Source organism: Anser brachyrhynchus (assembly GCF_964034855.1).
Source record: "Anser brachyrhynchus genome assembly, chromosome: Z".
Taxonomy (NCBI): Eukaryota; Metazoa; Chordata; class Aves; order Anseriformes; family Anatidae; genus Anser; species Anser brachyrhynchus.
The window spans coordinates 42461911-42479324 of record NC_137697.1 but is presented as its reverse complement, the minus strand read 5'-3'; the positions used below and the strand labels follow the sequence as shown (position 1 = coordinate 42479324).

General features: G+C 46.3%; 1 protein-coding gene across 2 annotated transcripts in view; it reads left to right on the top strand.

Annotated features, from left to right (window-relative positions):
- Window positions 1–13882: 13882 nt before the first annotated feature.
- Window positions 13883–17414, top strand: part of SEMA4D (semaphorin 4D) — a 95554-nt gene continuing 92022 nt past the window's right edge. For both annotated transcript variants that reach the window (XM_080575120.1, XM_080575117.1), the window contains exon 1: window positions 13883–14166. The gene's annotated coding sequence lies outside the window, so the exon portion shown is untranslated. The remainder of the gene's footprint in view (window positions 14167–17414) is intronic.

The following is a 17414-nucleotide window of genomic DNA, read 5'->3' as shown; positions in this document are numbered from 1 at the left end:
TTTTGGAAAACCCAGGAGATAACAGGAATAACAAGGATGTGTGCGGCAGCAGGCCTGGGGCCCAGCATGGGGAACAGGGGGCAGCAGCCAGGACCAGGACTGGGTTGGGATAAGGATCAGAACTGGGATTGGGATCATGTGAGGATCATGTGGGGATCGGGTCCCTTCTTCCCCTGCTGCCCCACAGGGATCGGGTCCGGGCAGGTCCTGCAAAGGGCGAGGAGAGAGCCTGTCTTCCACTCCTGCCTCTTGTTTGTTTTTAAACACCGGCTGCATTTCCCAGCGATTATACTCAGGTTTGTACTCATTAGCAGAAGTTAGCGCAGTATCTTTGCTGTGAAGCTTGTGGATTCGTAACTCACCAGCACAGCAGACACTTCCCTAGCCAGAGGGTGTTTGGTTTGTGCAATTCGTTATAGGAAATCTCCCTGGATTTTCCCAGGTTTTGTGTGCTTTTTGTTTTACCTGTGGTTGCACTCAGCACTTCAAACCCTTCTTTGCTTTTGATATGTTTTTTTGCTCTGCTCCACAGCACTCAAAGGCCAGCTGGGAGACAAAGGGAACCTCTGAGATCAAAAACGTTTTCAGCCAGCACAGCGGCTTACACGCCATTTAGACCGGCTACAAGCTTGCTAAGAAGAAAAATCTGTTTCTGAAAATTTTGTAAGAGAATTAAACGGTTAAGGATGTAAGGTGCATTTTTTTCTTTTTTCTTTTTCTTTTTTTTTCCCACGCATATTGACAGCATTATTTCTATCACCATATCTCCTACATTTGGAAGAACACGTGTTTGTTAGGCTGACTAACATCCCTGCGACCTGACCTGCTAACAGCATCCTAAGAGTAACTATCTGTACTTACTCATGGGGGTTCACAGTGGATGGCGTTAGGTCCCATTTTATATTTTTGTTACTTCAGCTAAAGCATTCAACTAGTATTGAGTTGATATGACTCCTAACACAATGTTTCCCCATCCCGCCTCCCCAGCTTAACAATAAAGCATTTACATAGCCAGGAAGGCTTTTCAGCTAATTCCCCCAAAATGGGAACGAGCAAAGTTCACGCTTCTGCTGCGGCTTGGCCGGCCCAGCCTGCCTGGCTGCACAACAAAGGCGGACAGCGGGCTGCTACTCGAAAATAAACTGCAACCAGGCACAGCTCAAGTACAGGAACGACTTCTCCCCCCTGCTGTCCCTCCCCGGGCCCCCCTCCACCCCGTCCCCACGTGCCCTCCACTGTGGTCCTGCGCAGGACCCCTACAAAGGGGCACTTGTCTGGGCGGAGAGGGCCCTGCTGGATTTGGGGACAGTGAGAGGGGAGGACAGGGGGAAGGCCCTAAATTAAAATTTAGACTTTAGTTTTTACCTGATTGCCCCAGCAATGACCAGCAGGTGGTCTGAAAAGAGCTGGGCTGGTGGTAATCCCTGTCACTGCCAAGTAACATACCTGTGCTTCCACGCTGCCTTTTGGGAAAGTGGACGATGCCAGAGGAAGAAGCACCAAAATTCGGAAAGTGCAAAAATTTAACAAAAGATATTCTGAAAAAAGCAGAAGCACAAGAAGTCACAAAGTGAAAAAGCTCAGAAAAGCTCTTCTGACAGTCTTTCCGGGCAATCTGCAGACAGGAAGTACTACAAAATTTCATTTGCTGCTGCAGGTTGATTTTACAGAGATTAAGTTCTTGGAGGGAAAAAGGAAATCTTTCTGTGATGCTTCACAGACTACATGTACCTCTGCATGGCAGCCAGACTGAAGCACACATGAAGCACACATCTGTCTTGGAGATGTCTCTTTCTCATATTTTTTTTTTCTGAAAAGGAAACATATTTCACAAATGAGAGGGCACTTCACCAGTCTGACAGAGCATCTCTGTGCAAATTCAAAGCTTCTGTGTTGGGCTGTTCTTCCAGAGAGAAAACCCCTAAAACCAAAATGTTATACTTTTCAAAATAGCAAGAAAATAAACTGTTTTGCCACATACTTCCTTCATGAAAATGGCAAAGCCAAGTGCAGTATTTTCTGCATAACCGAGTGCTTCTTTAACAGTTTAAGCTTCATGTAAAAAAAAAAAAAATCATCTTCTGTAGTTGACATTTCATTCATAAAGCATTTAACAAAAGTACAATGATTTATTTAGAAATAACAACATTCTTTCAAAAGGAATACAGATATGGGCCTTCTCTGGAAGGGTTAAAGCACTTTTTGGCTGCTTACCACTTAGCAGCAATTTTTTGTAGTTAACCCAGCGGGGACTGAGGATTCAGGCTGGGAGTCATGTTTGCAGCGTGCATGTAGGATGGAAGCCTGACACTCTGTAAAGAAAATGAAGATAGAGTAATGCAGAACACTTATGTCAAGTAAGAACTTTATCCCTCCTCTAGCAAGAAGGATCAAGGATGTTTATAAATAAATTGGGAGAGCAAATAGTTTAGCCTCCACCATAACAGGCTAGCAATAAACAGAGATGTTTGTATTGTTGATTCGGATTCAGGCAGTAATTGCACACATCTGCATGCTGAGTACAATTAAACTATACCAAAATACTTTTCGCAGGGACAAGTCATTCCTACCATTGTATGGTGCTGCATAAATAATATCACAACAGAACTGCTTTCTACAAAAGCCGACCGTACATCATTCCCCCTGTTTATCATCGTGCTGGTTCATACCAACAAGTTCCCAGAGGAGCGGCACATGTATCAGCAGACATTGATTTCCGAGCTCAGCCTGCATCTCCCCACCGCAACACTTCACTTGAGAAATGAAAATGTGTTTGAAAACTGGCAGTGGGGAGACGCACCGTCTTCCTGGGAAGGGAACATTATGTGGCATTTCCTGCCGTCAGCACCAATTCCTTTGACAAGGCCGTAGCGCATGGGAAACTTTTCTGCATTACTGATGAACAACAGTTTCTGAAAGATGGGAAATTAGTTTGATAAGAAGCCACCCAAGCCCTTGCAGAGCAGGATAAATGCTCCCAGGAATGCATAAACAGGCCGGCTGAGTCGGCAGGGTGAAGCAGGAGGGCTGTCAGAGGAGCACAGCCTCTCTCCCAGGCGCAGGCTTGGACTTTCCAAGCAGCTCTTCCCGGGCCCTGAGTGCCCCAGCATTATCCTGGCACTGATTTCACGCCCAGCGTCACCTCCTGGCCTTCTCCACACAGCCCTTCTCACGTCCCTACAGCAGCAGTCGGTCTAGCAGGAGCCAGGAAGCTACCGAGAACTTCAGACTTCCCTAATTAACTCCTTAATCATCACAGCCCTTGATCTTTCTAGTATGGCCTGTCTTCCTTGTGCTAATCCATGAAATCAAGAGAAGTGCTGACAAAAGCATAATTACTCGGGCTGCAGTTTCATGACACAGAGCCTTTGGTGGCAATGCTGCCCACAGGTGTTCTCGCCGCCTGCTCCCGGGGGGTGAGACCACTCCACCGGTTTTGCTGTGAGCCACCCAGGAAACAACACAGCTTAAAAAGCAGACGAAACCCGCCAAAAACAGACACCTCGACGAGGAGAGAGCGTGGTGTGTGGTGGGGCACCGGTCACGAGCAGCCGATTTCAGGGTAGAGAGCCAGGAGTGGAGCTGGGACTGTCACCAACGCGTGGTGGCCTCACCCGTGCCAACGTCCGGGGCAGGGGGACGTAGGCTGGGAGCTCCCTGGGGAGGAACTCTCTGTGTTTTGTGTGCCAGTGGAGAGCCAGCATGACTAGCAATAGAGCAGCTACAGGGTGTGATAATATTTCCATTAGGGAAGATGTGTTTGCGTCCGGGTTCAGCGAGTGATCGAGTGCTTATGACAGCTTCATGCCTAAAGAGTTATCTCTGCTCCTTCCTTTTTCCTCTGCTCTCTCAGGTCTGATTGGTATTTTTGTCTGTGAGGCTAGAGCCAAACGCATTGTTCTTTCCTTCTAATACCATTAAAGCGTTGACATTTTGGCTTTGTGAGATACTTTATTTAATGAAAAAGGAAATAAGGGCTTTTATTGCTACAAAAGCTAGCGGGAGGCAAGGGATGGTATTGCCAAGCTTTGAGAACAGTTGCTTTCAGGAAAATTATTCTCCAAATGGAGGCTGAGGGCACTGACCAGGGTGAACTGAATTGTGACGAGTAATTTCATTACGTGGACTGGGCTAAGCTGCCTAAGCTTATTGCTACCTCCAGCAACAGAGCACGGCGGCTTGCCGTGCTGCGGCTCTGCAGTGGAAGGATCTGCAAGGCAATAAGGGTTGCTATGATTTTCTCACGTGCATTAAAAAAGTGTCCAGTTGGTCATAACTTGATGCCCCCACGGTTTAAACCGATCACATGCTGCTAAGATCCTGCAAATACGCTGGTTAGCTCTCAGGGCAGTGCTGCCGTTAGACCAGCTCTTGCAGAATTACCATGCATGTAGGAAATCTGTTTGATTCCCACATGCGTTTGGTTTTCAGACTTGCAGGCTCCATGGCAGGGTGTGGGGGGGAAACCAACAATCAAACCATCGCTCCCTTGAGCTTTGTGCTGAATTATTTTACCGTATGCAATCCTTTTTTGTTTACAAGGCTATGTATACACCAGGACAGCATTTCTTGTGCTTTCTGGCACTTTGAAAGTAAGAGAGTAAGATGAATAGTAATCTTGTGTGGTGGGTATGTATATCCGCGTGCATACATTTGTATGCTGCTTTTATGTCTGTGAATTGTGCTGGACAGATAATCATGAAAACTTGACATCCTCTCCTTCAAAGCAGCAGTGTGAGAAGCAATTACATGCACTTTGAATACCAGCCGGACGAGCTTCCCACACCATAAAACATGGTATTTCAATTTGGACCCGGAGGAGAGAGCTGCTGCATCCTGCCATCTTTATTCTGCCTTCAAATAAGATTACCTGTACTGTGCTCCAGGAAAAACACATAGTGCTTATCATCTGCACTGGCTGCAGGAATCCCTGGCTGAAATGCTCTGACCTCTGTGATACAAAGGGTGAGCCTGAGCGATCAATCATCTTTAATCTATGAAGAGAAAGAGGGGAGTGTTGCAGCTCACTGCGATCTGAGCTGTTCTGTTATCTATGGCGAAAGCCCTAGTACTTATGGCTCTGCATTTCCTACGCTGCCTCATAAAATCCTGCATTTATTATGGGTGTCAGTACAGGGTGTAACTAAACCCGCATGAAGAGTGGTTTAACAACATGTATAAACAAGACCAAGCAATGCAAATCACAGTTCCTGCAACTCCTTTTGAGCTGTTCTGAGAACAGGGAGGAGCAATATACAATAAAGGGTGAAAAATCACATCATTTTTATCCTAATCTGGCTTCTATTTCTCATTAATTAATTCATACTGTGAATTAGTTCTGGTTGGCGGATACATTTTGGTGCTTTGTGAGCCCAAGAGCACGTCCTACCTCCATTCAGATTACGAAACAAGCACAACAACCGTGCCTATTGAGTGGGTGTCCGTATTGCTTTCGGTCATTTCAGAAATCTGGCCCCATAAAGGTCAAACGCATGTCTGAGGATAGGAGGAAGGTGGAAGCACAGAGGCCCCTAAGTTGCACAAGGGCTGTCAGGGACAGGAGGTGTGGACAGGCTATTTTGGCTCTCCTGTCAACCTACTTCCCCATACACTGGTGACAGCAATGTATTTCCTTTTTAAAAATAAATAAATAAATAAATAAATAAACATTATCCCTAGCTCAAACAGGGTCAAATTTATTATTAACTGGTGCTCCAAAACTGCCTTCAAACCTTCACACACTGCTTGCCGTAAGTCAGTCACCGGGGCTGACTGCATATCACACTGAAATATCTCATGTGGTTTCTTAATTTAATTTGCTTGGTCTGAAACACCAGAAGGAGCGTTAAGTATGTGGACAAAAACCCCATTTTGATTTCTCAGAATTGCAATGCATCCACATTGTACTTTTTATGTCAGTAGTTGCTTTTTACCCTTAGGTAGATTTCCAGCTAGCCATTAGAAGGCCGATTCCCGCTGAAGTCCATGTTGCACCTGCTTGTCATAGAGCAGCCAGAAACTGGCCAAGAGTCATCACTAAAACCCAGAGAAGGACAGGGGAGTGCTTGGCAAAACTAGGGGAAAACTGCAAGGCTGCTTTTCAATAACAGCATTGTCCTGTACTGTTTCCGTCTGCACCAAACCTCGGGGCAGAAGGCTGCCCTTGCAAAGATCCTTGCAAACCCTGCTGAGAAGGGAGCAGTCACCCAGGAGGAACAAGTTGTCCTCTACATCTGTATTTTTGCCAGGGGTGAAGCAATCTGCCCTGGGACGTTGCTCCTTGGTGCCAGGTCAGGGTTTTGCCCAGGCTGTGGTGGTGCAGGAGCCGAGCTGGCAGCGCTCCCGAGGCCCCTTCCCACAGGCAGAAGGGTCTCCGCACCGCACGGGCACGCTGAATTAGCAATGGTACCAGAAGGGTTAAAACCCCTCGGGACAGCTGTTGGTTATCCCATTTTCCCCACAGGTTTAATGACTAGATGACATGAAACCTTAACAAAGATACGGTACAAGTGAGTATCTTGTCACGGGTCCGTTGCTCTGAAGTTGGAGGTAACGTGGCTTCTCATCCTGTCTGCGGGACCCTTTTCCTGAGCTTGTCACTGGTCAGGTACTGCGGAAATGTGCAATCCAAGCCTGTTGTTAGGATCTGCGTTTAGACAGGTCTCTGACCTGACATTTGTGAAAGTTATTCCTGAAAAAATTGCAGGGACCTTAATGTGTTTGCATTTGTCTTGTTCATTGCATCGCAGAGAATCGTGAGCTGCTCTCTGGATGCTGTTTGCTGTTTCATCATTTCATGCTATCTAATCACTTCATATTACCAGAATTCCTTGTCTGTTATGCACGCAAGGATGTCCGAGCGACTAACCTTGGATGTCTGATCGCAGTGTAACAAACAAAGCTGGGCTCTGCACCAGGGCATGGAGCGCCAGCCGGGGAGCCCAGGGCTGAGCCTGGCTTGCACCAAAACAGTGAGATTTAGTGCTGCAAGCGAGCGGGAGGATCCGTGTGCAGCGTGGCAGTGCCTGGAAGGGACAGATATGATAGCGATCCCTGAAATCCATTCAGACTGTCTCTGATTAAGCTATTTGTTCAGGTGCAAGGTTACAGGAAAAGTGGGCAAGGAGAGCAATAAATACTATTTTCTTATCCTTTGCTGTAGGATCATGTACTTTTTTTTTTTTTTTTCAGTAAAGGAATGTACACAGTGGAGATGGACTGAATACACAATAGCAATGTACTCCAGCGATGCTAAAAAACCCTCGCTTTAAAATGTCTGCCTCTAGGCATATCGTGCAACAAATGGCAGAAGGTGGAAAATCCAGGCCTGCCCTAACACTGAAGTTACATATAACAACCAGAAACAACAGGCCTTGAAAGCAGCTTCAAAACCCTAGAAGTCTGGGAGCGTATTTTCTTTATCGCTCCAAATTGCAGAACATTCCTTATCTTTCTCCTTGTATCAGTGGAAAAATGTATTTCATATGTGAGAAATATATAAATAACAGGCCCAGCTGAGTCATTTTATTTTTCTGACATTTGTATCTGATCTTTTTTTCTCTACCTCTTTTTTCTTTCTTTTTTTTCTTTTCTTGGCTTTTTCTTAGTAGAGATGCTTTCTTTCTACCAGACTTTTTTTTTTCTCTACCCTTTTTCATTCCTAAAGCCAAGAAAAACAGTAGCGATTATCAGCTTGTAATGTCCTTAATGATTCTTATTTTGACATTTTTCTCAGCCTTTTTCTTATCTCCGTTACCTCAAAATAATTAGAAATTTAAAGCATTAACCAAATAAAAAAAAGAAAGAGTAAATATTATGACACTCCTCCTTCTGGGTTAGAGCTGCGTTGGACGCAGCTACAGCTGACAGCAGCAGATTGAATCTGAAAGCAGCAGAGAGGCTTGTGGCAGCTCCTCCACTCCTGCACACACCATGATATGCAGCACAGCTCTCCCACGACTGGTCCGACACCTCTCCTCTGCCTGGAACAAGGCATAAAAGACCGGATAAAGGATAATAGGAACAAGGATAAAAGATAGGGACTCCTCTCCTGGCCCAGACAGGTTTCCAAGATAATAAAGTGCTACCAACTCAAAGCCAGGAAGGGATAGACACATTGTTCCCAGACAAATGGTTAATCAATTTGTTTTATTTACACTTCAGAATTTTTCTTCTTCTTATTATTTTTTTTTCCTTTTTAACTGTTAACCAGCAAAAGTAAAACCAGCTTCAATATAAGAAGTCTCTCAGGATAAAAAACAAAACAAAAACAAACAAACAACAAAAAAAAAACTTTTGGCTAAGGATCTCTTGATAAGCCTAAGCACAAAATAAATATTTAATCACAGTAACTGAAACTTTCTCCTTTTGAATGGTTTTGATGTCAACCAATGGAAATTTTCCAGGATTATATAAAAAAATTCCCAGCTTGCTCTACAATAAAAATTCTGTTTCCTCTTCTTCCTCTTCTAAGGGGGGATGTTTTAGATAGCTAAAAGACTTTTTTTGCACTGTGTACCAGAATGCCCAGTGTACATTAAATGCAGTAACTGAAAGCTTTGCATTTGTTTCATTTGTGGAGGAGACAGGACAGAGTTACAGATATGAATTTTGATATTCTGCACTTTTTCTCGCTTTGATTGTCAAGCAACTCATAGAAAAGATATACAATTTTCCTAGTTTCTACATGCCAACGTGATCTTTTATGGCTTTATAAGTCTCTTGTCAAAGATTATCCTTGATCCCTTCCACTCTATCCTTTATTTGCATTTTTTTTTCTCATTCTCTGGAACAGTGACGTGTTCCCAAGAGGTTTTTGCTAGTTGCAAATTACTTATATCATCTTAGAAAATCCCATCCTTTCCTGAGCTGTGTGTCCTTTTATTTAATTTATAATGGTGAGGCAATTGGATCCTTAGCTATTGTTCTCTACATGAAATAACAGAAATCTAATAGGAGCAACTGGTGGAAACTGAAACCTTACTGTAGAGAAGGAAAGAAATGTCTCTGTAACATCACACTAAGAAACCATGACCCGGCTTAGCTTCAGCAAAGGGGTGCTTACTAGGGCAGCCCAGTTCAGGCAGCAAGTCACATCAGGTTTTTGCATTCTTTTGGAGTGAGATGGACACGGGATGCCAGCACACACACACACACACAAAACAAAAAATAAATAAAATAAATAAATAGAAGACGAGAGCACAGAAGGAGAGATCTGGAGTCTGCTTTCATGTTTTATTCATGGTATATTTCCATTGCCGACTTCCTATTTTGTAGGTTTGTGGTTGCCTGAGTGTTGTCAGGCATTCATCCGCTTGTAACTTATTTGAGGAAGATGCCCAGCAGAACAGCAGCAGCTACAAGATACGTGTTTTTAAGTCAATATTCTTTGCTGATCCACATCCAGACTCGGAGCCTACAGGCTTTAGTTGGGTAATTTAGCATAAGTTACAGGCACTGGTATAAGTCAAAGAATCTAACCTGTCAAGTGATCCTCTCTTCATAAATTGGCATGTGTGGAAAGAAATAGGATTATAGTGTTATGCTATGCAAATTCTTTACTCTCTGCATAACAGAGACAGGTCTGGGGCTAGTAAGTTTTAAAATGTAGTTGGCCACCAGACAAATCCCTTACAATTCCATTTCTTAGTTTCTTTTTGTGAACTGTGGCATGAAGTTACTAGTCTATAAAAATGATTGTGGAAAGTATAAAAAAAGTCATAAGGTATTGCAATAATGCAGACAATAAAAATGTAGGGTTCATATAGGAAGACTGAAAGCTTTAAGTTTGTAATTGTCTTGCTCCGTTACCATCATGCCCTACATTTGCCTTTCCTGTGTTAACAACAAACCACATTTGCTACCTCTCTGGATTCACACTTCTTCATGGCTAGCACAGTTATCCCACATCCACAGTTTGATATTGACTTGTGTGAAAAACATTTAAAGGAAGATAATTCATACGATTGGTGATGACTGCATTTTAAAATTTTCATTAACTTTGGTCTTTTTGGAAATGTAATCACATTTTCAAGAGGGAAGAAAAACAATATATTGAGTTTTAGTTTCTTCATTATTCTTCCTGTACTACATTATTAATGTTGCCTTATAAGCCTTTTCCCTTGAGGCAAGCACTGCTGACACCTTTTTTATTATTTTTCTCATTAATAAACACGTTGTGCCTCCTCTACTACCCATGCACTTTCCCCACTATGTATCGTGGATGAAGTGTCTTTTATCATTCATTTATCATTCACTGACTGTTGATCCTACATTTTTCCATGCTAGCTGCTATGAGAAGACCAGTTGAGTGGTAAGATTCTTCCTTTTTTACTCATGCAAGTAACTTGGCTTAATTAGCTGCTTAAATAAGAATTAAAGGCTCAGAATTTCAACACTGATACGTGACACTTAAAACATTTGTTTTAGCTGTTGCTGCTTTGTCTGTGAGCAAAACATGCCAGTAACATACTTTGCTAGTGAGTTCTCGTTGTAAATTATGGACTCTTAACAGAATCAGAATGAGGGAATTCCTATCACCTTTGCCATCCTTCCCTAAATTCAACCTGTCCCCCATCCCTTTAGCAGACTTGTTAGCAGGCTTGGCAGAGGGCTTTCATGGAGACTGGATGAGAGATAACTCTTTTGTCCCTTGGTCGGACACTAACTGACAGTGTGGCTCCACTAAATTTGTTACTCCAGATTAGGAAATAAAAGGATAAGAAAACAAAAATATTCTCTGCAGCCAGTATGGGGTGCTAGATGGACCAAAAGAGGACAAAGAGATGCTCCTTTCCCATGCCATCCAGTCACGCGCTTCCTCTGCTGCACTCCAGCTAAATGCAGATGCCTGTGTGCAGCACCTACTTTCCTCCTTCTCCTTCTGTCTTAGACATACAAACAGGCACATGGTAAATGCAGAGACAGTTTTAAAGTCTTGGAGTGTATCCTCTACATAATTGCTGTGTTTATCCATAATGACATGGGAAGTGTTTAGACCAAAAAAAACCCTACAGGGTTAGGAGATAACGCCCCTTGACTATTATAATTTAGTTCCACTGCCTCTGTAATTGCAAAAGTGAATGGCAGGGCATTTTCTCTGCCTGATGGGGAATATAGAGAAGTAAAAGGTCAAGGTTTTATCTGCTTATGGTTCTGCCACTGACTTACTGTATAATCTTGCATAATTCACTTCAAGCTATTGTGCATCCTCATCCTCTTCCTAGCTAGGATGAAGAGTTAATGGTATTTTCTTATTCTGCAAATAATTTTAGCTGTGTCAGTTACTATTATTTTAATAATGATAATGTCAAGCAACATGAATATACTGGACAGTGCTTGTGTGCTTCTGAGTGCCTTTTGTGTGCTTACTTTTCTGTATTGAGGCTTCCAAAGCTACTTTTACTACCATAACTATAAAGTGCATTTAAAATCAATACTTTGGTATTTTTTCAAGACTGTTAGTTCAAAAGGTGGTGTTTTTTGTTTTGTTTTGGTTTGGTTTGTTTTTTTTGTTTGCTTGTTTGTTGGTTGGTTGGTTGTTTTGTTGTTGTTGTTTTTAGGAATGCATGTTGCTTTCCTCCAGCACTGATATCAGTGACAAATGATCAGAACAGTCATGGCATCGCAGCTATACAGCTATAAAACAGTATAGCTTGAAACTTTGACTTTGTTTGGAATTGTTCACATACATTCAACCCGACTATTTATTCTTTTATTCTCTCACCCATTCATTCTCTCACGTACTCTGCTGCTGACCTATTCATTGCATTATATATTGGTCTGCAAACCTCCAGACACGCTCACTGCCCCTTTCACCGACTTACTAAATACCCACCACCTGTTCACTCACTCACTCTTGAACTTCCCCATCCCCAGCTTCAGACCTAGCTTCCGGGCCAGCTTCAGTCTTCCTTTCATTCCCTTCTCTCTCCTCTGGTATCTTCCACCCTGCAGCTTGTTTCTTCCTGAGCTTAATTAAGGACTTTGGTTTCAAGAGCACAGCCAGTTGTTAATGCTTTCTTTAACTTTTCCTTGCTTAATTGCCTTTTTCTTTCCCCAGCACAGATTTGATACAGCTAGCCTAGGAGTAAAATGCCCATGTGTGTATATTCCCCAGAACATGATTTCAGATCTAGGTATATTATGACTGAGGTACTCCTTACATATTATTACTTCACCGCATACATTATATGTACTTTTGAAGATTATATTTTATTATACTTTTAATGGAGCTTTTAAAAAGCATGTTTCATGCATATCTTTGGAATACCCATTATAAAGTTGCTCTGGACATTCATTAATAGCTGTTCATTATATGATCTCACTGCTGCAGCATGTAGTATTTGACAGATGCTGATCATTTTTAGCAAAACAAATTCAGTTATAATTACTGTGAGGATCAGTGTCTTTAGCCCTATACCACTAGTTCACATGCAATCCAGACTAATGTTACAGATCTCTGGAAAACCTCCCAGATTTAAGTCCATCGTGTCTAGGAAGCCATTTGTGTTTAAGTACTGTGAAAGATGTTAACATGGGAACTGATAGGAATTATGAGTGGTGTAATCACTGCTGCTTGTCTAACGTTCCCATTTTTGTTAGGGCTTTTTCTGTGTCTCAACAAATCCCTGTTGGTAACACATTTTACTTGAAGGGAGATTCTGAATTAAGACACCAATACCCTGTTTCACATCCGACCTTTCAGTCTGTGAGACATACCAAAAAACTCCACAAGCTTTACCGAGGACGGAAACTGAAAACTATGCTATACAGATGAACAGCTCCACTCTTAAAGGTCACGAAATCTAACCCGGACAGAGACAGTGGCAGCAGTGGGCATTTTGCCTGGGTGCTAGCCTTCGCTCCCATTCCTTTGTACTGCTCTGGGTTTGGGGAAGCCTGTACAGAGCGGGGGCTCCCTGGGGAAACCTGACAAAACCCCTGTGATTTTCCTACTCTATGCTAAGAACTGCCTCAGCCTGGAAATCGTACAATGCAAAAGGGATTAAGAAACATCTTTGTTTCTTCCCTCGGAATATCATTTCATAGCTGTATCCCTCAGGAGTTGCTTAGCCTTGTCTACGCTAGAAAGGTTTTGCTGGTCTATTAATACCAGCAGCCAGTCCCAGAGGAGATGCAGCTTACTCGTTTGCCGGCATAAATTGCAGCAAATTCCCCAAATAAAATATGATATGCCATACGGATTTTTTATCCTGCCACTGTTATTTACACTGGGGATTTTCCAGCCCAGCTACGCGATCCTTTTCCACGCTGCTGACAGGTAAATTGTCGGACGTGCTGCTCGCCCTGTCCAGAGGACAGCATCTCCCCATCCTCTCCTTCTGTCTGGCCGTGGTGCTCGCTTCCCGAGGCCCGGGTCTGGTGCCCTGATGGTTTGTGATCTCGAGCGATGCCGGCGGTGCGACAGACGCTGGCTGCCCAGCGTTAAGCTGGCCTAGGACAAACGACCGCTTTAAAATGCAGAGGGGGAAAGCGGGTTTCCCAGTGTACACCATGTAATTACAAACTGCTCCGGCCCTGTTAGCACCCTCCTGTAAAACCCTGCACCTTCCGAGGCCCCGAAATACCAAGGTGGCCATGTCTTGCCTTGCACCTAAACGATCTTCAGCTGGGGTTAAGCACCACGACTGCGCTGCAAGCGGCCGTGTTTACTAAGTAAGTTCATTTTGATGGTGTTTCTCTGCCGTACTCAACACAAATCGTAGGTATTGGACCTAGCCTGTCGCCGTACGGGGGGAATAAAAATAAAAGCCGGGCGGCCGCCATACTGCGGGGCAACCCAAACTTGTTACACGCGGGCACCGGGCCCTCCCCCTTTCCTCCTCCTCCTCCTCCTCCTCCTCCTCCTCGCCCCTCGCCCCCGCCGCCGGGAGGAGGAGGGGGCTGCCGGGGCCCACCCCGCGGCGGGGAGGCGCCGAGGCGGGCGGGGGCCGGGCGAGGCGGGCGCGGGCAGCCCCCACACACCCCCCGCAGCCCGGCCCGGCCCGGCCCAGCCCCGCTCGGCTCCGCGCCGCCGCAGGTAGCAGCGCCCGGCGCGGGGGGCAGGCTGCGGGGCCGCCGTAGGAGACAGGGCTCGGACACGGAGGAGCCGCAGCCGCAGCCGGAGCCGGAGCAGGGCGGTCGCAGCCGCCGGGCCGAGCCGAGGTGGGTGCCGGGGCCTGTGTCGGGGAGCCCCCCCGTCCACGGGCACGCGTGGGCCGGGGGCGCTGCACCTGCTGCGGCCGCCGTGGGGCGGGGGGGGCGGCTGCTGCTCGCCCCGCGGTGTCCCCGGGTGTCCCCGGGTGTCCCCTCCCTGCTGCGGGCGCCCGGCGGGACGAGGCTCCGTGAGAGCCCGTCTCCATTTCGTGGCTGCCACCCCAGGCGGGCACTTGTTGGCTCCCCGGCGCCTTCTTGCCGGCTGTGCTCCCAGACACCTCCCTGCCCTCCTCCTGCTCCCACCGGTGCCATCCGTCTGTGCTTGCCCCCCTGCAAGGCCCGCACGACCCCAGCCCCACGGGCCATGAGGTGGCGTTGGCAGGGTGCGGGTGGGTGCTCGGCGCCCTTCAGGCAGCTCCGCTGCCCCCAGAAGCAAGCGAGCAGCAAGGCGGCAAGGTGTCTGCGTGCATGCTGGTCAAGGGAAGAAACCAGGCTTTGCTGGTGTGGAGCGGTGTTGGCAGATGAAGCCTGCCTCCAGTGGGACTGCTTGGCCAGAAGAGCAAATAATGCACACACCCCCCAAAAGCAGTTATGCTGTGTGCACCAGGAGATGCGCTGAGGGTGTTGGCAAAAGCTGCCTGCACTCACGCTTACCCAGACAGGTCCGCTGCTGAATTTTCTGTCTCCTTTTTGTGTTGTTTGAAAAAGAAACAAAAGGCCTGGGTGGCTGGTGGGGAGGGTGGTAGCTCCTTCCCCGGTGAAAGCAGCATGTGCTGTCAGCGTTTGAGGACGGATCTGGCTCAGAGCTGCGGGGCCGATTCGCAGCTTTTCTGGGCAGTGTGTGTACAGGTGTGCTCGGAGGTGTCCCCTGATGTGCTGCGCTGCCTTCCCTTCGCTGGTGTTATGAATCGAGGTCCTCTCCTCCCCCAGTGCAAACAGCTGTCACACGAAACACTCGATAACCTTTCCTGAGCCCGCCTGCATGGCTGCAGCTGCGCGCCGGTGCGGCGTTATAACACGTAGGCTGAGGTCCCGTGAGGGTGAGGGTCGGGCTGATGCCCTGTCGCCGGGTTGCGTAGATCCATAGCAAGTCATTTCTCATCAGAGTTCAAGGATGAGATGGGTTATCCCTGCTTGTGCTGTGCAAAGGTAGCTTGAAATGGATAGTGGTGAGGGAAGGAAGATGTAATTGCCAAGGTTTAGTAACACTTCTTGTAAGCCTTTGATGCTTCCAAATGTTGGATCTTGCAAAAACTCAAATTATTCTGCGATTTAAATGAGTTGAGAAGTCATTTCTGAAGGCGTGTGACCATGGAAGTGTTATATGTGAATGGATGCTACCCTACTACGCCTTCCTCTAAAGTTTAATTAAAGACACAGCCGCAAGATAATTCTTCACCATGGCTTAGTTTTGGAAAAACTCATGAAACAGAGGAGTGTGTTCCTGGTAGCACATGACAGAGAGGGTGGTGTTTTAGGGGTGGCAACAAAAAGAAGGGAAGCAGATCATAAACTTCCCTTGTGCATCCTTCACAGGTTCTTTCTCTTATTTTAGCGCCTGCATATAAATTCCTGTGCTGGAAGTTTAAGATGAGCGTTCAGTCTTCATTACTGTGGTGATACCGAACACCTCGGGGATGTTGTGTGTTGTGCCTGGTCCCCTGCTGCTACGTGCTGCAGAAAGGCGTGCCCAGCTGGGCGGCTGGCTGGCCCACGAGGGGCACACCTGTACGTGCTCCTGCCTTCCGCACCTGGTTGTGCTCTCTCTGAAGCTCTGCCCCTCATCCTTTCTCACTCTCTGTTTCTCTGATGATGATGATGATGAAGCTTTTTGTAAGGCTGTCATCACCTGGCTTTACGCAGCCCTATGCTCTGAGCCTCTAAGGAAGATGGGTGGAAGCGTAACAAAAAGAGCAGGGGAGGTCCTGCTGGTTTCTCCAGGGTCTTGAGTTCCAGGGGGACAAAGCGGCCGCAGAGTGGCTTTTTGGCATCCCATGCCTCGTGGAGCCTGCGAGTGCTGAAAGGATGCTGATGCCCTGCCGCCTGGAGAGCTAGCAGGACTGGCAGCACGGGCAGATTTCGGAAAATGGCATGAATCAATAAACAGACATTTATTTTTGATCCTGTTGGCACTTTGTGAATAGGGAGGAGAGTGAGAGAGGTAGGAAAAAATATGTAAATATATATTTTTATATAATATTTGCTGTGAGGGGGCATGCATGTTGGCAGCACTGCAGATCCCATGTTTTTGACGGTAGGTGTTTCAAAGCACAAAGCAGCACACTTGAGCTATAAGTACATAGTCTACAAGTACTAAGGGGAAACAAAACAGGTGGCAAATTAACACGAACTTGGGCTATCAGTGTGAGCAGATAAGAAAGTCTTCTGAGGGCAATAAATAAAGTTAATTGAAAACCTTGTATGAGGTTTTGCCCAAGTTTGTTAACGATATGGAAATAATGATCATCTTGCAGTCTTTCCTGCCTCTTCCACTTGTTTCTCTTTCTCTCCGTTCGTGTACAGCAGTGAACCCATTATCCGTGAGGCACTTTCTGCCTTGATCCTCTTAAAAAATTAGTATTAGCCTATATATGAGGCAGGCCAAAGAGGATTGAACGCCGTGCTGCGAAATCAGTACCTGTTGGCCTCGTTGCGAGGGCAGGCCGGCTGCGTGCCACTTGTCTGCGGCTGTCCTCAGAGCATGCTTTCGGCGCCGTGAGGAGGAGGAGGAGGAAGAGGGTGATGTGCGTGCCCGCTGGACTTGTACGTGATGGAGCTCTTCCATGGAGGTGACCGGGAGCGCCTGGGGTTATTGGGCTGGGAATCCAAGGGGTCCTGAGTGCATCTGCTCGCTGGGCTGGGGGACAGAAGATGATGTGCAAAGCGGGGCAGGGCGTATAGAGGCGTGTGTTTCTGCTGGGAGAGCGGGCAGGGGAGCAGGAGCTCCTGCAAGCCCTTCGCCCTCATGCGGGAGGGGGACTGCAGGAGCAAGGCGAGGCGCCTTGGGGAGGTACCGCCTGCCCCGCGAGTGGCGGGGTGGGAGGAAAAGGGGGAGAAATGCATGAAACGTGATTATAGTTCTCGCTTTGTTCGGGAGTGGTTTTCCAGGGCAGCCTGTAGCTGTGTTTCTGCTGAGTTTTTCCTCCTTCCCCTGATATAAAGCAGGCATTATTTGTGCCCCAGATGATTGCTTTTTATATGTATATGCTCAGTTGTGCTTGATTTTTTTTTTCATAAACAAATGATGCTCTCTGAAC